The following is an 18,642-nucleotide window of genomic DNA, read 5'->3' as shown; positions in this document are numbered from 1 at the left end:
TACAAATGGCACTAGATAGGGGTGCCCCCTCCCAACACAAATTTTTTATCTCATTGTTGAGCCTCTGGCTCAAGCAATTAGGACCAACACGGGTATTGAGTGTTTACACTGTGGCACAAGTAAATATGTAATTGCCTTATATGCTGATGACATCATAATCTCCTGCAGTAACACAGTAGTATCATTAAATCGATCATTCAGGAATTCTGATTGGTATTATATTATAAACTTGATGAGGATAAATGCCATTTATTAGTTAAATGCTACACCAAAATTAGAACAGTAAATTAAGGCAAATTCAGTGGACGAATACTTTTACATACCTCAGCACACTGTGATGCTTAGTGTTAACTCTTCTGGGCTGACCGAGCGCATCACGAATGAAGTCTGCAACTTAAGGAAAGTCCCTTGCTCCTGGATTATAAAAATAAACATTATAAAACGATATGTTCTTCCCAGGGCCGCACTGTCCATGAGGCGAGATGAGCATCTTGCCTCAGGCGGCGTCCTGCTGCCTCTCTGAGGGGGCGATGGCGCCACTGAAACCAACCGCCGCCACCCCCTCCTGCACTAATTGTACATTCTTCTATAGATCGCAGGTACAGTTACATGCATAAGCGCTGAATGTCCGGGTATGTTCCATGCCCGACCATTCAGCGCCTTGCAATGACGCTGATTGGTAGGGCAGAATGACTTGCCCTGCCAATCAGCGCCTTTCAACCCTGCGCGCCGCTTCCATTGTTAAAAGGCGCTGATTGGCGGGGCAAGTCATTCTGCCCTGCCAATCAGCGCGATGATGTCATCGTGTTGCTTGCATTGTTCAGCCCCAGCAGACCTGTTCAGAAGAGAGCGGGTCTGCATTAACACCGGAAGGCACGGGAACAGGAGGGGAGGGCTATATGTTGGGAACAATCTATAGAGGGGCTATATGCGGGCAACTATCTAGAGTGGGGGCTATATGTAGGGAACTATATAAAGGGGTTCTATATGTAGGCAACTATCTACAGTGGGGGGCTATATGTGGGGCATTATATACAGGGGCTATATGTGTGGCACTATATACAGGAGGGCTATATGTGGGCCACTATATACAGGGGGGCTATATGTAGGGCACTCACTATATACAGGGGGGCTATATGTGGGGCACTATCTACAGAGGGGCTATATGTGGGGCACTATCTACAGGGGATTTATGTAGGGCACTATCTATGGGGGGCACTGTCTACAGGGGGATCTATGGGGGGCACTATCTACAGGGGGCTCTGTGTGTGGGACACAGTGTATGTGTAAAGGATCTGCCAGGCACAGCTTCTTTATCAACGCCCATAGGTAATCAGTCTGCACCTGCTTCTAGGTCTGTGAGACTGACTCCATCTTCCACCACTCAGGATGGCAGGCTTAGGAGTGGGAGAGCCTATCACAGCCTGGCCAGACGGAGCTAGCTCCCGCCCTCTGTCTATTTATACCTGCCTTTCCTGTTCCTCCTTGCTTGAGAATCTTCTCTGTTGGTTTCCTGGCCCTGCTGCAGCTTCTTGTACTATTTGTCCCTGCTTCGTATTGACCCTGGCTTGTTGACTACTCTCATGCTCTGCGTTTGGTACCTCGTGCTCTCCTGGTTTGACTCGGCTCGTTCACTACTCTCCTGCTCTGCGTTTGGCACCTCGTACTCTCCTGGTTTGACTCGGCTCGTTTACTACTCTTGTTGCTCAACTGCCCGTTTCCCTTAGGTTCTGTGTTCCCTTGTCTGTTTGTCTGTCATTCACTTATTGAGCGTAGGGACCGTCGCCCAGTTGTACCCCGTCGCCTAGGTCGGGTCGTTGCAAGTAGGCAGGGACTGAGTGGCGGGTAGATTAGGGCTCACTTGTCTGTTTCCCTACCCCCACCATTACAGTATGGTACTATTATAATCAGGGACAGTGTATGGTGCTATTATAATTGGATGTGCAGTGTACGGCGCTATTATATTTATATTTAGGGTGTAGTGTGTGGCATCATCAGAATTTTATCTTTGTTTATAGTTGCAGAAATGTTTGAAAGTGAGAAGCTGAAGACATCTGAGTGGATAACTGCAGAAATGGGCCGTGGCCGGGAGAAGTCGTCATAGAGGTCTGGATCGGATGGTGAAGAAAAGAGAAAAAGAAGAACTAGAATCTGAGCTAGTCACCGGTGAGTCACTTAATGTATATGTTTATTCTGCCTCTAATCAGCACTGTAGTCCCTGTATGATCTTCAGGGAAATGATAAAAAACCACCGAAAAAGGCCATACTTACAAATGGACACAGCCAGGCCAGAAATGCTGATGAAAGGGACTCGCAAGTCTGGGGATCCTTGTCGTGGATTGCGAGCTTGCGTCCTTTTGGCCAAAATGATTACCAATACCCCAGGTATTTTTCATTATTATGTATATTCGCTTCTCTTGGACACAGCCGGGTCTTTGATGCTGGGAGAGCATGGTGTGTTGTTGTTTGGCATAGCAAGCAGGGTAGCCCGCTCTATGAATTATCAAGGCGTCACAAATAGGCTTCTACCTGGCTATACACGTTGTGCCTCATGACGTACACACTATCCCTCCATGTTTCACTCACTTGCACCCCATTATCCATTTATTTCTATTGAGGCACTTCATTTATTACTGCCCCCTATATTTCACTTATAGTATTACACTTGCACACACACTATTCATTTATTATTTCTTACTACACATCCCATGCACCACACACCACTCCCCTCAAGACTAGTGGGAGTGGCTATTATTATTTAAAGCACCTGCTCGCCCTTTCATCAGCATTTCTGGCCTGGCTGTGTCCATTTGTAAGTATGGCCTTTTTCGGTGGTTTTGTATATGTCCCTGTGTGTTTTTATCGGTTCTGTTCAGGGAAATGATAGTTGATATGATTATTTTTTTTTGTGAAACAGCAACTCCCAGCACATCCTTACCATTATTTGGACCATGCTGGGAGCTGTAGTTATACGTCGTACAAACCTATACGATAGGGTTTCACTAAATTGAGCTGTATTTGTGTTGGTGTTGCATTTATGTACTGAGCTTTGTTCTGATGCTGTATATATGTACTGAGCTTAGTTCTGGTGCTGTATATATGTACTGAGCTTGGTTCTGGTGTTGTATATATGAACTGAGCTTTGTTCTGGTGCTGTATTTATTTACTGAGTTTTGTTCTGATGCTGTATATATGTGCTGAGTTTTGTTCTGGTGCTGTATTTATGTACTGAGCTTTTTTCTGGGGCTCTATATATGTACTGAGCTTGGTTCTAGTGTTGTATATATTTACTGAGCCAGGAGTGTATCTAGGAAACACTGGGCCTAAGAGCAAACTTTTGACTGGGCCCCCCTCACCTGGGTGCCACACACATCCCGCCCTTGTAGATAGTGCCCCCCTGTAAATAGTGCCATACAGCTCCCTCCTGTAGACAATGTGTCACGTAGGGTCTGTGGACCCACTGGGCCGTACCGCCTTGGCGATATGGCAACTGGCCAACAGGGCGCAGGTCAATGTCTATAGTTCGTATAGGGTACCTGTGGCAGCTCAGACAGTAGCAAAGCAGGCTCGACTGGGACTAGGCAGCAGGTAGACGTCAGGCGTGGTGAGGCAGGTCAGGCGTGGAATACAGCATGGCACGACTTTGGCTCAGCACAGTACTCGACCAGGATAGTACAGAATGCAGGGAACAGGAACACACTAGGAGACCATTGCATAGATAAACTACGGAAACAACAACAACGCTCAGGCATCGAAGCAGGGGGCTGGTGCCCTCTTATAGTCCAGGGTACTCAGGGCCTGATGCTTCATCAAAGTCACTACTGGATCCGGCTGAGGTAACACAGTGCTATACATCCCCCTGTAGACAGTGCTATACATCCCCCCTGTAGACAGTGCTATATAGTGCCCCCTGTAGGCAGGGCTATACAGCCTCCCCATACAGTGCTATATAGCCCCCTGCCCTGTAGACAGTGCTATACTTTCAGGTATCGCAAAGACGGTGTCATGTCCAAAGACGGGCCGTCAGGCTCACTCACCTCCTGACGGCCGTAGCCATGGGTCTGCGAGCGCTGGCCCCAGTCTCCTCCTCAGGAGACGCCAGCGCTCACTTCCGCTTACCTCGGCCAGGTCCCGTAGGGTGCGCACGCACTCTTGCGCCCACTCTTAAAGGGCCAGGGCGGGCACCTGAAGTTAATGTTAAAATTAGCCCATGAGTACCCTGGACTACAAGAAGGGCTCAGCCCCTTCTCCCCTTGCCTGAGCGTTGTTGGCATACCCTAAGTTTGTCTATCAAATTAACTCCTAGTGTTTTCCAGTTCCCAGTGTTCCCCCTTCCTGTTCCTGTATCCTGTATCCCGTGCTACCTGGTCAAGTGCCGTGCTGAGCTGTAGTCATGCTGTGCTGTATTCCTTGCCTGTCCTGCTACACCACGGCTGACGTCTGCCTGCTGCCTAAGTCCCAGCTGAGCCTCTCATTGCTACTGTCCGAGCTGCCACAGGTACACTTTACGAACTATAGACTGTGACCTGTGTCCTGTTGGCCAGCTGCCATACCGTCAAGGCGGTACGGCCCAGTGGGTTTATGCACCCAACGTGACAGATGGACAATCGATGTGGCACATTTTTTTATTTTAAGCCACGCCTCTAATCCCACCAAATTCCCACCCATACACGATTCTGCCCACACAGTATCATGCTCCTATAGTGCCCCCCACACAGTATAATGCCCCCATAGCTGCCACCATACAGTATAATGCCCACAGAGATGCCCCATACATTGTAATGCCCACACAGATGCCCCATACATTATAATGCCCACACAGATGCCCCATACATTATAATGCCCACACAGATGCCACTCTACAGTATTATGCCCACACAGATGACCCCATACAGTATAATGCCCCCACAGATGCCCCATACAGTATAATGCCCACACAGATACCCCATGCAGTATAATGGCCTCACAGATGCCCCAATACAGTATAATGCCCACACAGATGCCCCCATTCAGTGCAATGCCCAAACAAATTCCCCCATACAGCATAATGCCCCATAGCTGCCCCCATGCAGCATAATACCCCCGTAGCTACCCCACACAGTATAATGCCCCCCATAGCTGCCCCCACACAGTATAATGCTCTCCATAGTTGCTCCCACTCAGTATAATGCCTCCCATAGCTGCCCCCACACAGTATAATGCCTCCCATAGCTACCCCCACACAGTATATTGCCCCCATAGCATCCCCCACAGTATAATGCCCCATGCAGTATAATGCCCCCTCATAGCTGCCCCCACAATATAATGCCCCCATAGCTGCCCAATAGTATAATGCCACCCATAGCTGTACCCACAGTATAGTGCCCCCATAGCTGCCCCCACACAGTATAATGCCCCCCATAGCTGCCCCACAATATAATGCCCCCCATAGCTACCCCCACAATATAATGCCCCCATAGCTGCCCCCACCGTATAATGCCACCCATACAGTATAATGCCCCCCATACAGTATAATTCATCTCATATAGTAAAATGCTCCTATAGCTGCCACAATATCAGCCCCCCTTCCCTACCCATTATAATGCCCCATAGTGCCTAATAGTAATAGTATATTAAAAATAATAACATAATTGCTTACCTATCCCCGCTCCCTCGACGGGTGGAGGATCCTTTTCCTCCAGTCTGTGCTATGAGTTACTCTGCGCAGACAGGTGCAATGACATCACTACATCGCGCCTGCCTGTGCCGAGCCGCTCACAGCAGAGTGAATGCTGGAGCACGGAGCCGTCAGATCCTTGCTCCAGCATTCAGGAAGCGGGACCAGCGTGGTCAGCGCTGTGTGGCTACAGGGGGCCCTGTGGGCCCCCCAGGCTTAGGGACCAAGTCGCAATTGCGACCGTTGCGATCCCTAGAGCTAAGCCACTGTTACAGTAGCCTATGGCAGAGCAGGGAGATACCTCGCTTCTCTGTCATAGTGCTCAATAGCGTCTGACAATATTAAATGTGGCGTCGCTACCGCTGTAGCAGCCATAACGGCTGGGAGCGGAGCCTCCAGGCATGGGGGGCCCCCCCATGCCACAGACCCTGTAGCAACCGCTATGGCTGCTACAGCGGTTGTTACTCCACTGTACTGAGCTTGGTTCTGCTGTTGTACATATGTACTGAGCTTTGTTCTGGTGTTGTATATATGCATTGAGCTTTGTTCTGGTGCTGTATATATGTAATGAGCTTGGTTCTAGTGCTGTATTTATGTACTGAGCTTGCTTGTTGTACTGTATATATGTCAGAGCTTGGTTCTAGTGTTTTATTTATGTACTGGGCTTGGTTCTGGTGCTGTATATATGTATGAGCTTTGTTCTGGTGCCATATATATGTCAGAGTTTGGTTCTGGAGCTGTAATTATATAGGATATATTTATAATAACAAAATTGCAGGGCAGATAGAATTGTTTTCAATTCATTGTATATTTAATGGGAACTGCTAGTGAAGTAGAACAGCCAGGGGGATATCAATCAAAATCTGGGGGGGGTGGGGCGCCATTTAAATTTTCGCCTCGGGCAGCAGAAAAGCTAGAATTGGCCCTGGTTCTTCTGGTAATTTTATACTACTTTAGATGTATCCCCTTCCCTTTTCACAACCAACAATTAAAAATTTGATACTGAAATTTATTTAGGGAAATAAACGTTCAAGAATAGAGAATAATACTCTGTATAAAAAATGTAGGGATGGTGGCATGGTCCTCCCGGATGTGAGCTCAGACCATGCAGCAGCAATATTAGAACCTATTAGATGCAGATGGTGTGACGACTTGGATCTATGTTTGGTTAAAATGGAATTAGCATATTCAAGGGCTACATCACTTAGAGGTATTTTTATATATAATTTACTAGGCATCTAAACCACACACCAGACGATGGATACTACATTTGTTTTGCTTCAGATGTGGAATAAGGCATTAGTAGGCAATAAGTTATTTAAAATTAACCGTCCAGATTTTAAAGGGTTTTTCCACGTTCTCACAACTGATGACCTATCCACCAGATAGGTCATCAGTATATGATCGGTGCATGTCCGACACCCGGACCCTGCACCAATCTGCCACTCCGGCTGCCTCCGTGCATCGGACAATATTGGCAGAAGCAGATGGCTTCGGTCAAAGAATAGTGGCCGAGCTGCAGTACTGCAGCTCTGCTCCTATTCAAGTGAATAGGAGCAGAGCTGCAGTTCTGTCGAACGGCCACTATGCAGTGGTTGGAGCCATCTGCTTACGGCTCCAACTACTGCATACCATTCCAAACATCCGGTGCACGGAGGCAGCCAGAGTGGCGGATCAGTGCGGGGTCCGGGTGTCAGAGACGCACCGATCATATACTGATGACCTAGTCGGTGGATAGGTCATCAGTTGTCAGAAGGTGGAAACCCACTTTTAGTTGATCTACTATAAAGACCCAATCAGAGATTTTAATATAAAATTTTGGTCGACAGCCTATACACTAGAGGACTTACGTACTCAGAAGTGACTTACTGTTTTTCATAACCAGCCAGATACAACACAGCAGCAGCAGACTAGCAATACCAGGGTGGGAAGGGCCACTGTTTTGGGCCTTTCCCAGCCTAATAATACCAGCCTGCGGCTGCCCCAGTGCCCGACGATCACTACAGATGGATCGTACCCAGCTCTTCCCGGTACCCCTGGTGGCGGTGGGAACCGGGGTAATAATGGGGGTTAGTGTTAGCCTCTGCACTGGCTAACACCAAGCCCCACCATAGTAATGGACACTGTCAATCAGCCTGCGGCCATTACTAAGGCGGTAGTAATAAAGTTTAAAAAAAATACAAGGACATAGAAAAATATTTAATTGAAAGTAAAAAAAAACACACATCCCTCATTAACCATTTTATTGAGAATAAAAAATCCGTAATCGAAGTAGTCCTCGAATCCGACGTAGTCCAATGGCTGAACCTGTAAAAAAACACAAACACACCAAAAAGATTTGTAATACATAAAAAATTATTATTATTACATTTCCTGGGTCCAGTGCTGGAGCCGCAATGTCAGCGAGCTGGGCCCTATATCTATTCCTATAATGTGTGATACTGTCCGCTGAGCCACTGTATCTAATCCTAACCATAGCTATAGGGTCGTAGTGCTATAGATATGCTGTCTCAAATATATATATATATATACACACACACACATACATATACACACACATACATACATGCACGCACACACTTTTTTTGGGGGGTGAACATATGTTAGTACAAGGATACTTACTGCTGGGGCCCTGTATCTAAGTCTACCATGTGTGATACCGTCTGCTGGGGCACTGTATCTAAGTCTATCATGTATGATACTGTCTTCTGGGGCCATGTATCTAAGCCTATCATGTATGATACTGTCTGCTGGGGTACTGTATCTAAGTCTATCATGTGTGATACTGTTTGCTGGGGCAATGTATCTACGTCTATCATGTATGATACTGTCTGCTGGGGCACTTTATCTAAGTCTATCATGTATGATACGGTCTGCTGGGCCATATATCTAAGCCTATCATGTATGACACTGTCTGCTGAGACAAGGTGAATATGGGGGACTACCTACAGGGGACTGCATGGCACTGTTAACAAGGTGGATGTATGGCAAGGGGGACTGTGTGTGGAACCATACATGGGGGTTGTGACACTATATACAGGGGTCATTGTGTGGGGAACTCTCTACAGGTGTCTTTGATTAGAGCCCTGAGACATAACTTTGCTTGGGGCCCCAGAAATGGCAAATTTGCCCCTGAGGCATAGTACAAGGATACTTATTGCTGGGGCCCTGTATCTATGGCTACATTCACACGAGCGTGACAGATTTACGTGTGTAAAAAATTAGCGTAAATCTGTCCGTGTGCGTTGCGTTTTTGCATCAGTGTGCTCTGCGTGTCGCATGTTTTTCACGCACTTGCAAGCACTTTTTTTTTTTCAGTCTAATTTATGCGTGAAACACGGACAGCACACGGATTTCGTCCGTGTGCTGTCCGGGGATTTTCACCCACCCATTTACTTCAATGGGCGGCTAGGTGCATGAAATACACCAATATAGGACATGCAGTGAGTTTCATGCAACGGACACACGCTGTGTAAAAATTCACGCATGTGTGAATGGCCCCATTGAAATTAATGGGTCCGTGTGCTGTGCCTGGTTTCAACGCACTGCACACGGATGAGAATCATGCTCATCTGAATGAGTCCTAAGTCTATCATGTGTGATACTGTCTGCTGGGGCCATGTATCTAAGTCTATCATGTGTGATACTGTCTGCTGGGGCCCTGTATCTATGCCAATCATGTATGATACTGTCTGCTGAGACATTGCATCCAATTCTATCCAGCGGTGTAGCTATAGGAGCCTTAGTCTTATAGATATGCTATCTCCGATATGTATGTAAAAATGTATTTATTTTTCGGGGTGGGGGGTAAATATATGTCTCGGGGCTTGTGCCCCTGATCTTTTAAGACCCTAGCAACGCCCATGGTTGTAACCAAAACACACAAAAAAGCATCAGACAGGGCAAAGTAACCATAAAGTAATCACAAATACGTATTGAGTATCGATAAACTCGAAGCTTAGCACCATAAATTATAGTCATAAACAATCAAAGATTGCAAGCTTCTGACACGTTGCCCTATGGCCAAAAGTTACTTGTTCATTACGGAAACAAACGTGATTACTGCCTTATATATTAACCCAGATACAACAGCTAAAACTTAATAGAAAGCACTTTGATATGGAGAGACAAATCAGGTAGGATTCATTTTAAAACTTTACAGATGATTAAGGCTCAGGGTGCATATGGAATGGCCAACTTTAAATTATATTTTCTGACCTCCCAACTACTTCATTTGGACGATTGGGAAGAGGCAAAACCGGGCAATATGGTATACGTGAGTTCTAATGTACTGAGCTCATACTCTATATTTCAGATTCTTGATTCAGGGCATTTTAGTAGGCAGCCTTACAACCATATTCCAACTTGTAAACTGATGCATAAGCTGTGGTTGAGCATTTGACAGATGGGGGTTATATCTAACTTGTTGGACTTTTCACTGTTATGGGATAATGTTTACTTAACTATTTTTTACACATCACCTGCTGGGGGTTATTGAAAAAAGAGGGGATTTTCCTAGTCTCACAGCTATATGATGGAAATGTTCTTTTGAAAAAACCTTTAGACCCTACGAAACACCAATTTCTTAAATTATCTATTATTCTCAACTACATTGTTTATATTTGCCATGAAAAATAACCCTAGGATACTACGTGACTAATCTAATTGTCTGGGACAGTTTACAAAGACCCTGATGAAAAGAGGTTTTATTTCCAGGTGTTATGATGCCATACTAAGGGCATTACCCCAGTGGGGTTCAGCCGCAATCTAGGGACCTCTGGATCCAGGACGCAAGTGAATTAACTGAAGCAACTTGGGCTAACATTTTTTATAATACTGCTATATATTTGACTTGTGAACCCAATAGATTAATCCAGTTAAAAATAATATACAGAACTTATTTTTTTCCAAAATTGTTACATTTTACTAAAAGACGAGACACAAATTGTTGTTCAAAGTGTTTGGGGGGAAGCGGACTGGATCCATATGTTCTGGCGCTGCCCCAAATTGTTTAAATATTGGGAAGAAATTGTTGAAACTTTTTTAGGAGATCTAACAGAGGTCCCTAAGGTTCCTAGTAAACCACAAATATGTAGACTTATTGTTGTGGCACGTAAGCTTATTGCTATGCTATGGCTTTTGTCAAAAATTCCCATATATTGCTTATAGAAAGTTCAAGCAGACGAATTAGGAAATAAAGAGTTCTTCCATTATCAAAGGGCAAATAGACATAATCAGTGGCAAACTATTTGCAAGTCCTGTTTTTTTTTTTGCTCTTCCCCTCCACCCGCTGGCTATAGGGTGGGGATAGGGTGGTTATTAATTGTATTTAATTGTATTTGATGAATATATACTAAGTAAAGAAGCTTTAAAAAGAAAAACATCTCAACGGAGTAGGAATAAATCCGATGTGGAGAATACACTGAGAATAAATGTTGCACTGGTATAACCAAAACAGACGGTACTTGCATGTCCCAGATGTAGAGAACAGATGGCCACATTAGATAACTGAACGCACAATATCAAATCATGCTGTTACGGGGATAGCGCACACGCTACATGTGGTTTAACTCTGATGTAATCAGATGCCGCTCCTTAATCAATAACCCTATTGGAAGAACTAACCACATGTACCAGAGAGGCACACCTCAAACAACATGATTGTCACCATGAGAAAGAAGCCTATCGTATCACCTGCCGTATAACCCAAAATGTGATCGGGCAGCAGTGTAGGCGTTACCATGGTAACCCATGGCTTACACAGCTAATTACAGTTCAAAATACGAAGCATCGACAAATGATGATTATATTGAGGTGCTCATTAATCAGTACTACGCAGCATAAACAGTACATAAGGAAAAGAGGGAACACGCTGTACCAAGGGAAAGCAATTATGGACGTCAAGAATCCGAAAGTGATCATGGGCAATAAAGATATAAATAAATGAAACTCCACAATCCACTGCTAACCGATGAAAGCTTGGTTAGCACTCCGCATGTGCTAGGCATAATGCAGTAACCGTTTATGGCCTCTCTAACAGTGCTAGCCACGCAGTGCCCTCCATAACAGTGCCAGGCACACCGAGTCTCTGGGGGCCACATAGAATGGCTTTGCATGCCACATGTAGGTGATATTAATAATAAATTTGACAAAGCAATATCGCAATATGTAGTGGACGGTCATGGTGGCAATCCACAGGTATTAAAATTCATGGCACTTGAGGGGATTCGAGGTTCCAACCGTAGGGGGTATTCCAATCTGAGATATTTATGGTATATCCCCTGTTCGGTACTTCAGAGAGAATGAGATGAGATGGAGTCGTGGCCACACATGAATACCGTTCTCTCCATTGAAGTTTATGGGAGTTGTGAAACGTCCTCAAAAGTGGAAACCCTGGCAGATATTTATGGTATATGTATACAGTCAATATGTTTTATTGCAGCCCTTGGGAGTGATATATCTGACAATGTGACCCTTCTACCAGAAAAGGTTGTGCACCTCTGACCTACATAATCCAAATCGTTTTTTAAATTCTCTATTGTTTTTTTAAACTATATATCATTTACCACATACACAGGGGCAAGTATAGATTAATCCAGTTGTGTGACAGTTTGCAAATTCCCTGGCATAATACTGTGTTATTGAGTGTCTACTTAGTACTTTGTTGTGCCACTTTTTGTCCATTCTCATACATTGTAAAGTCCTGTACATCGAGATGTTGAGATCTGACTTGGGCCCTGATTCAGATTCTCTGACTGTTGCTCATGTGTCCGCACAAGTTTAACAACAGCACCAGCATCCAGTAGACGTTTCCCACCGCGGACACTGGCTTCAGTCTTATGCGCCACTCTCTAAAAACTCAAATAACTTCTGCTCTCAAACTATTCACAACTGCAAGGGCTTTGCTTCTGCCTACACCAGAGCTTCACCCACGGTCATCTCACAATTAGACCACATGGGTTACCCATTATGTCCTACTGGTCATAATAAACTGCCCACTAAAAGTTTATTTGAGGTTAGTACCGCAGATATTCGCCACTATATCCATGTTTTAAAATCTAGCAGGACAGCTCATTCTCTCCATTTTCTTGTAGTTTGCTCTGTGTTTTCTGCATGCCTCCAAAGTGTCTTCTATATAAATAATGAGTAATATGTAATAAAATGCAGGATTCTTGACTTCTAAAGTCAAGCGCACAGAGGAAGACATAAGGAGGTGAGCACTTGTTATCAGCTCAGTGCACAGCCGCCCGAGCACAGATGTCATTTTTTTGTGTGCAGTAACATTTTGGTAGGCAGTTCACTTCCTTGTGCTGCTAGAGGAGGAGTCTTTCCATTTCTTTTTCACGCCACCCAACCCCTTCTCATACACCTCTGACAGACTCCTTCCTGTCCTGTCATATACAGACAGTGCAGACTGGTAGCAAAACAAGCCTGCAATCTATTCCTTTGCCACAGACAGTAATAGTAGTAGCCAAGGGGCTCTCAGCAGCTACCAGTCTCAGACCGTCTGTGCTGCATTTTGGTAAGTTAAAATATTCCTGTTACTTTTGCTGCAGTCTCAAACTGGGACACTGCTCGCTTACTGGGTGGCACTGTGCACCATACCCCTGTGATGCTCTATCATGTTCGCTAAGGGAGCAGCCTAAAATATTGGATTCTTCTACAGATTATAGAATGCTTCATACTCATGTATTGGGGTTAATGGAAAGTTGTATACTTTTGTATGATGCTTTGGTATCGGCGTTAATAGTGTGCTATATACTCATCAGCTGGGGATCATAGAATATTATAATCTCATGGGAAGGTGTTAATAGAATATTGTATGTTTATACAATGCGGTATAGTCATGCGTTGAGTTGCTTGCATGTTTCGGTGAGGGATATCATATTAAAGATATAGGATTAATAGAAATCTGTGCACTCCTAAATAGGGTTAAAAGAATTGTGTACACTTGTGTGTTTGGATGAGCAGAATACAGTATATTCTTGACTTGAGTTAATAAAAAGTTGTATAGTCATGAGTTTAGGTTGATAGAATGCCATATACTCAACATTTTGAAGTATTAGAATGTCGATCTAGAATGCTTCCTCCTCACAGGCTTGGGATGCATCGATTTTAGGGTTTATATAATTCTGTCTTCTCACGGGCTGGAGTTAATAGAATATTGCCATTGATAGAATAGTGTGTAATCGTAACTTGCGGTTACATAAATGATATTTACTCTTTTATTTCTACTTTTGTTGTGGTAGTATAATGTCAGGGATCAGAATGCTGTATGCTTATAAATAGAATGCTTTATGCAAGGATGTACCGGTTAAAAGAATGCTGTATACTTATGTGTTGGGGTTAATATATTTCCATACTGTTATAGGAAGGGGTTACTAGAATATTATATACTCATAAGTTGGAGTTAATATTATTGTAGACATTCATGGGATGGGGTCAGTAGAATGCTGTATATTCATGCTGTATTTGTGTTAAGTTATTCTCCATACGCTTCTATTATGGGTCTGTTATTAATAATGCAGCGCAGTTTGGCAGCAATAACCGTAGATATTCCGGATTTAGAATCTTTTCTGAGCACTGACCCCTGTGAGGAGCTACACTGTTTGACTTTATGTAGAGCAGAATGTCATAGTACAAACTGTCACATGTCATGATGGGACCATGTGCCTCTGTGAACGTATTACATCAGTATCGTCTCTGTTTAGTTTCTTTGTCCTGTTGCTCTTACTCAAAGTAATGTTAGGGGCGAGTGACGATGGAACGAGTTTCCACTATTTCTGTACCGGTTTCAAAACCATCACATGAAATAAACAGTAAAAGTGAGCAACTTCTTTTCGTTAGTGCTGTAACAGAAAACCACAGCAGAAGACCCAGCATCCTGCGCATTTGTGACTGTGCTCAAACTCTTTGAAAGTTTTCATGGCTTGTGGCAACATAAAGAGTGCAGTTAGGTGTGAAGAAATACTTACATACTTTAGATTTTTTTTTTTTTATTACACTGTTGCTTCCACTGTTGTCTATAGTATCCAAGAGATGTAACCAATGTCTATGGTCCTGACCTAAGTAAACCCCCTCCCCGATTCATGAACTTCAGATAAGCAGTCATAGCCCAAATGTTAACAGTATAGTAAGAATAAGTGTTGTAGGAAGAAATATTACTATTATTATTGTTGTATTAACCATATTCATTTATATCTGTGGAACATACTGTGGGTTTATATGCCCCCTGCTATTAGTGTTGTTATTGTTGCAAATAGATTGTTATAGGAGTTTAACAGGACTAAAACATTAAAAAAAATGGTTTTCCAAGACATAAAGGGGTTTTTCAGGGTAATACACTGATGGCAGCTGTTAGGATAGACCATCAATGTTTGATTGGTGGGGGTCCAAACCCAGATCAGCAGAATGAAGGGGACGTGTTGCTTCAATGAGCACCACGTCCCCTTCATTGCTTACATAGACACAGCCCCATAGATACAAGTGGGTCTATTCCTGGTATTGGAGCTCAGTCCCATTCACTTGAATGGGACTTAGTAGTAGTTCCAATGAGATGTGTCTGTGTACACAATGAAGGGGACACAGTGCTCACTAATCCTCAGGGTTCCCATGGGTAGGACCCCCACGGATCATACAATGATGGCCTATCCTAAAGTTTAGGACCATTTAAATCCATGAGGCTCCAATCATTAGCCATAATGTACTGTGCTGTGTATCTTCTGATCCTGTACCCCAGCTTTGAAACAGTCACCACCGGGTCTACTTATTATTGAGACAAAAACTCATTCATCAAAGGAAATCTTCACATGTATTTGGGAAACGTAATTACAGCAATTCCTTAATATATCCATGTTAGCCAAATCACCCTCTTAATAAGCAGCGGCGGCGAAGAAGCTGTTTAGGACACCTGGCAAAAATGCTTCATGGCTAAGCACTCATGCACACAAGTATAGAGCCATAAAGCTTCTAGGGCAGAATAGCCCAATATTACGGCATCTGGCACTATTTTGTTTCTGTTGCAGAAAAAATCTCTGTATGTAAAAGTCATTTAATTAGGCCCTATAGAAATCCATGCGTGCCAAATTACAGCTCTGTACATCTTGGAGGTTGTACGGAGCCATCATACGGTAGTGTGAATGATGCCTAAGTCAGGCATAAACAAAATACTGTAGACTTTTTGAATTCTGTTAGACGACTTCAAGAGCCATTTTGTAATTTTATTTTTTTTATTGGCCAAGTATTAGGAATATTCCTAGGTATCAATAGGAATAATAGAACAGCTAAGATTTCAGGAGCAAAGAGGGGGTTAATAGTCCTTAGAAATGAAAAACACTTTACTACTATAAAGTATTTCACTTATGAAAAAACCCTGCAGAGTTTTGGAATAGCAGAGATTTCTCCCCTGCCAGGAGGCTTAGGTTGAGAGAGCAGAATAAAATAGAGCCTTTCACCAGCTGATGTGGCCTGTTATACATCATGGCATATATATTCGCTCATAGAAATGATCTTCACAAAACCCAAAGCATTTTTCTTGACTATGTCTTTCTCCTAATGCTGCCTTGTCATGGTATATACCTGCTGTCTAGTGCACTCTAATGCCTATTTACACAGAGAGTAGCGCGTAATAACAGGTTGTGTCTGTGGCAAGCATGGTATATTTCCTAATGGATTTAAATGATGTTTGTTGGCATGTGCATTTCAGGCACTTACTCTACTAAATACTACTTTTAATAAAATAAATACTTGCCCGATTCCAGTATTCGTAGTTCTTCTCTAGGTACTAGGTTATAGGTTTCACATATAGTCCATATAGAACACTTTTGTAATAAAATTATTATAAGGGATAATTCATTATATTCTACTTGTCAGATTTCTTTGTAGGTATACCTTTGCTTTGATGTTTGTAATACTGAGAATGCTACCATTTAATGCTTTGTTCACACTCGTGTTATGGCTTCTGTTCATAACCGAGCTTTGACAGCTATGACACATCCATTTTCAAACTGATCCCAATAAATCCGGATGGATCTCATTGATTAATAATATATATATAATGAGGTCCGTCCGGTTTTTGTCGACATTTTGGTATTTTTGACAGAAAGGATAGTGCTGTAGGGTGCATGCTTCTTGCTATCAAAAATACTGGAAAGGAGGAAAGGGAAAAACCATATTGTGAACAGAGACTAAGCCCTCCTGCACACGACCGATTGCCGTTTTCCACGACATCCGATAGTTTCCACTGACCCATTCTCTTCAGTGGGTTAATCGGGTCCGTGAAAACAGACCCGACTCTCCGATCTATGGGAAGATAGAACGTGTCCTATCTTTCCACGGATCATGGATGGCACTCGGGCGGCATACACGGTGTGTGCAAAAGGGCGAAGTAATTAATTCTGTGTGCACTCATTGGTTGCCATTTACTTTTATGTCTATGCATAAAAGCCAGTTGTTGATATTTTTTATGTAAATAAATCAAAGCTGTATTTTCAGATTGCCTAGCGACTGCACATTATCTTATCTGGGTGACCACCATTCGAGTACATGTAGCTGCACGTGGAGAAGTGGTAACAGGAAGTTCTACCTGCTTTATAGTCGGCTGCTTCTCAGTGGTGCACATGCTTGTTTAGATCCCATGCACACGAACGTGCTTTTGCGGCCGCAATTCCCCCGAAAATCCACGGGAGAATTGTGGCCCCATTCATTTCTATGGGGCCATGCACACGACCGTAGTTTTTACGGTCCGTGCATGACCCGGGAGCCCGCACCGCAGAAAGAACGGACATGTCTTATTACGGCCGTCTTCTGCGGTCCGGGCTCATTGAAAATAATGGCCGCGGCCATGTGCATGGCCCGCGATTTGCTACGATTGGCTACGGTCGTGTGCATGATGCCTTAGTCTTCTTTTCAAGTGAACAGAAAGCAGAAGTGACCACTTACCTTAAAAAAATAAATCAGTTTGCAATACCATTGATTTCAAAGCTGAAATAAAAAAAAATACCATTGAAATGAATGGTATTGCAAACTGAAACGATACTTTTAGTTTGTCTTTCCGTTCATCTGTTCCTCTGAATTAACAGATAAATGGAAAGCCGAACGGATTGCCAACACTAATGTGAACAGGCCCTTACAGATAAAGAGGTGGGAGGAGGGGCTCAGAAGTAAAAGTTATGCCTGACTTGTCAGTGATCGTCTAATGGTATGCACTACTTACTAGATAATATTAATGAAGTCACCAGCTCAATGTGAACTGCAGAGAAGTTCCAGCTGGGAGTTGTTAGAAAGTTGCATTATTGAATGTTTAAATGCATCTTTGTGTTTTAGATCCTGCCATGTATTCACCAAAAAGATTATTCTTCTGCCTTCCTAACGACGATCTATAGTATCTAAGCATCTGAGTGAGTATGCAGCAATGCACACATTTTATTTTATAAGTGCAAGTATATATTTTTGCATCCTATACCAGTTAGAAACTAAGGCCTCATGCACATGGCCGTATTATGGCTCTGTTTTGTGCGGAGAGTGATAAGGCCATCTTCAGACATGGCTGATATTTTCTGTTGCAAATGGTGCAGATTCAGGGCAATTACGCAACGAATTTGCAGCAACATTTTCGTATTTGACAGGTAATTCAGACGTTGCAGCTATCACAGCGGCCTTTCCACAGATTTCAGTTTTTGCATTACAAAGGCTGAAATTTGCAGTGAAATTCTGCTTCTTCTCCGCAATGTAATGAGCCTGCTGCGGAGGAAAGATTCTGCACCGCAGCCTCATTTCCGCACAGTTATTTTCTGCAACTTCTGAACTAAGTTTCCTAAAAATGTATAGAAACAAATGTAAAAAACAGCTGCTGTAGAATTTCACTGCGGACTGTCCGCAGCGGAATTCAACAGAAACTCTGCCACGTCTGAATGTGCCCTAAGGCTCCCAGAGAGGTGCAGGGGGTCTCTACCATACCCCTGATTTCATACGTGGCATGCTTCATT

At 43.6% G+C, this 18,642-nt stretch overlaps 1 protein-coding gene across 1 annotated transcript in view; it reads left to right on the top strand.

The window, feature by feature from the left end:
• The first annotated feature begins 13,043 nt into the window (after window positions 1–13,043).
• The window catches only part of GCNT4 (glucosaminyl (N-acetyl) transferase 4), a 33,442-nt gene continuing 27,843 nt past the window's right edge, over window positions 13,044–18,642 (top strand). The window contains exons 1-2 of the mRNA XM_075854877.1: window positions 13,044–13,178; window positions 17,981–18,054. The gene's annotated coding sequence lies outside the window, so the exon portion shown is untranslated. The remainder of the gene's footprint in view (window positions 13,179–17,980; window positions 18,055–18,642) is intronic.

Source organism: Rhinoderma darwinii, chromosome 1 (genome assembly GCF_050947455.1).
Source record: "Rhinoderma darwinii isolate aRhiDar2 chromosome 1, aRhiDar2.hap1, whole genome shotgun sequence".
NCBI classification, from domain to species: domain Eukaryota; kingdom Metazoa; phylum Chordata; class Amphibia; order Anura; family Rhinodermatidae; genus Rhinoderma; species Rhinoderma darwinii.
This window is presented reverse-complemented; position numbering and strand designations above follow the sequence as displayed.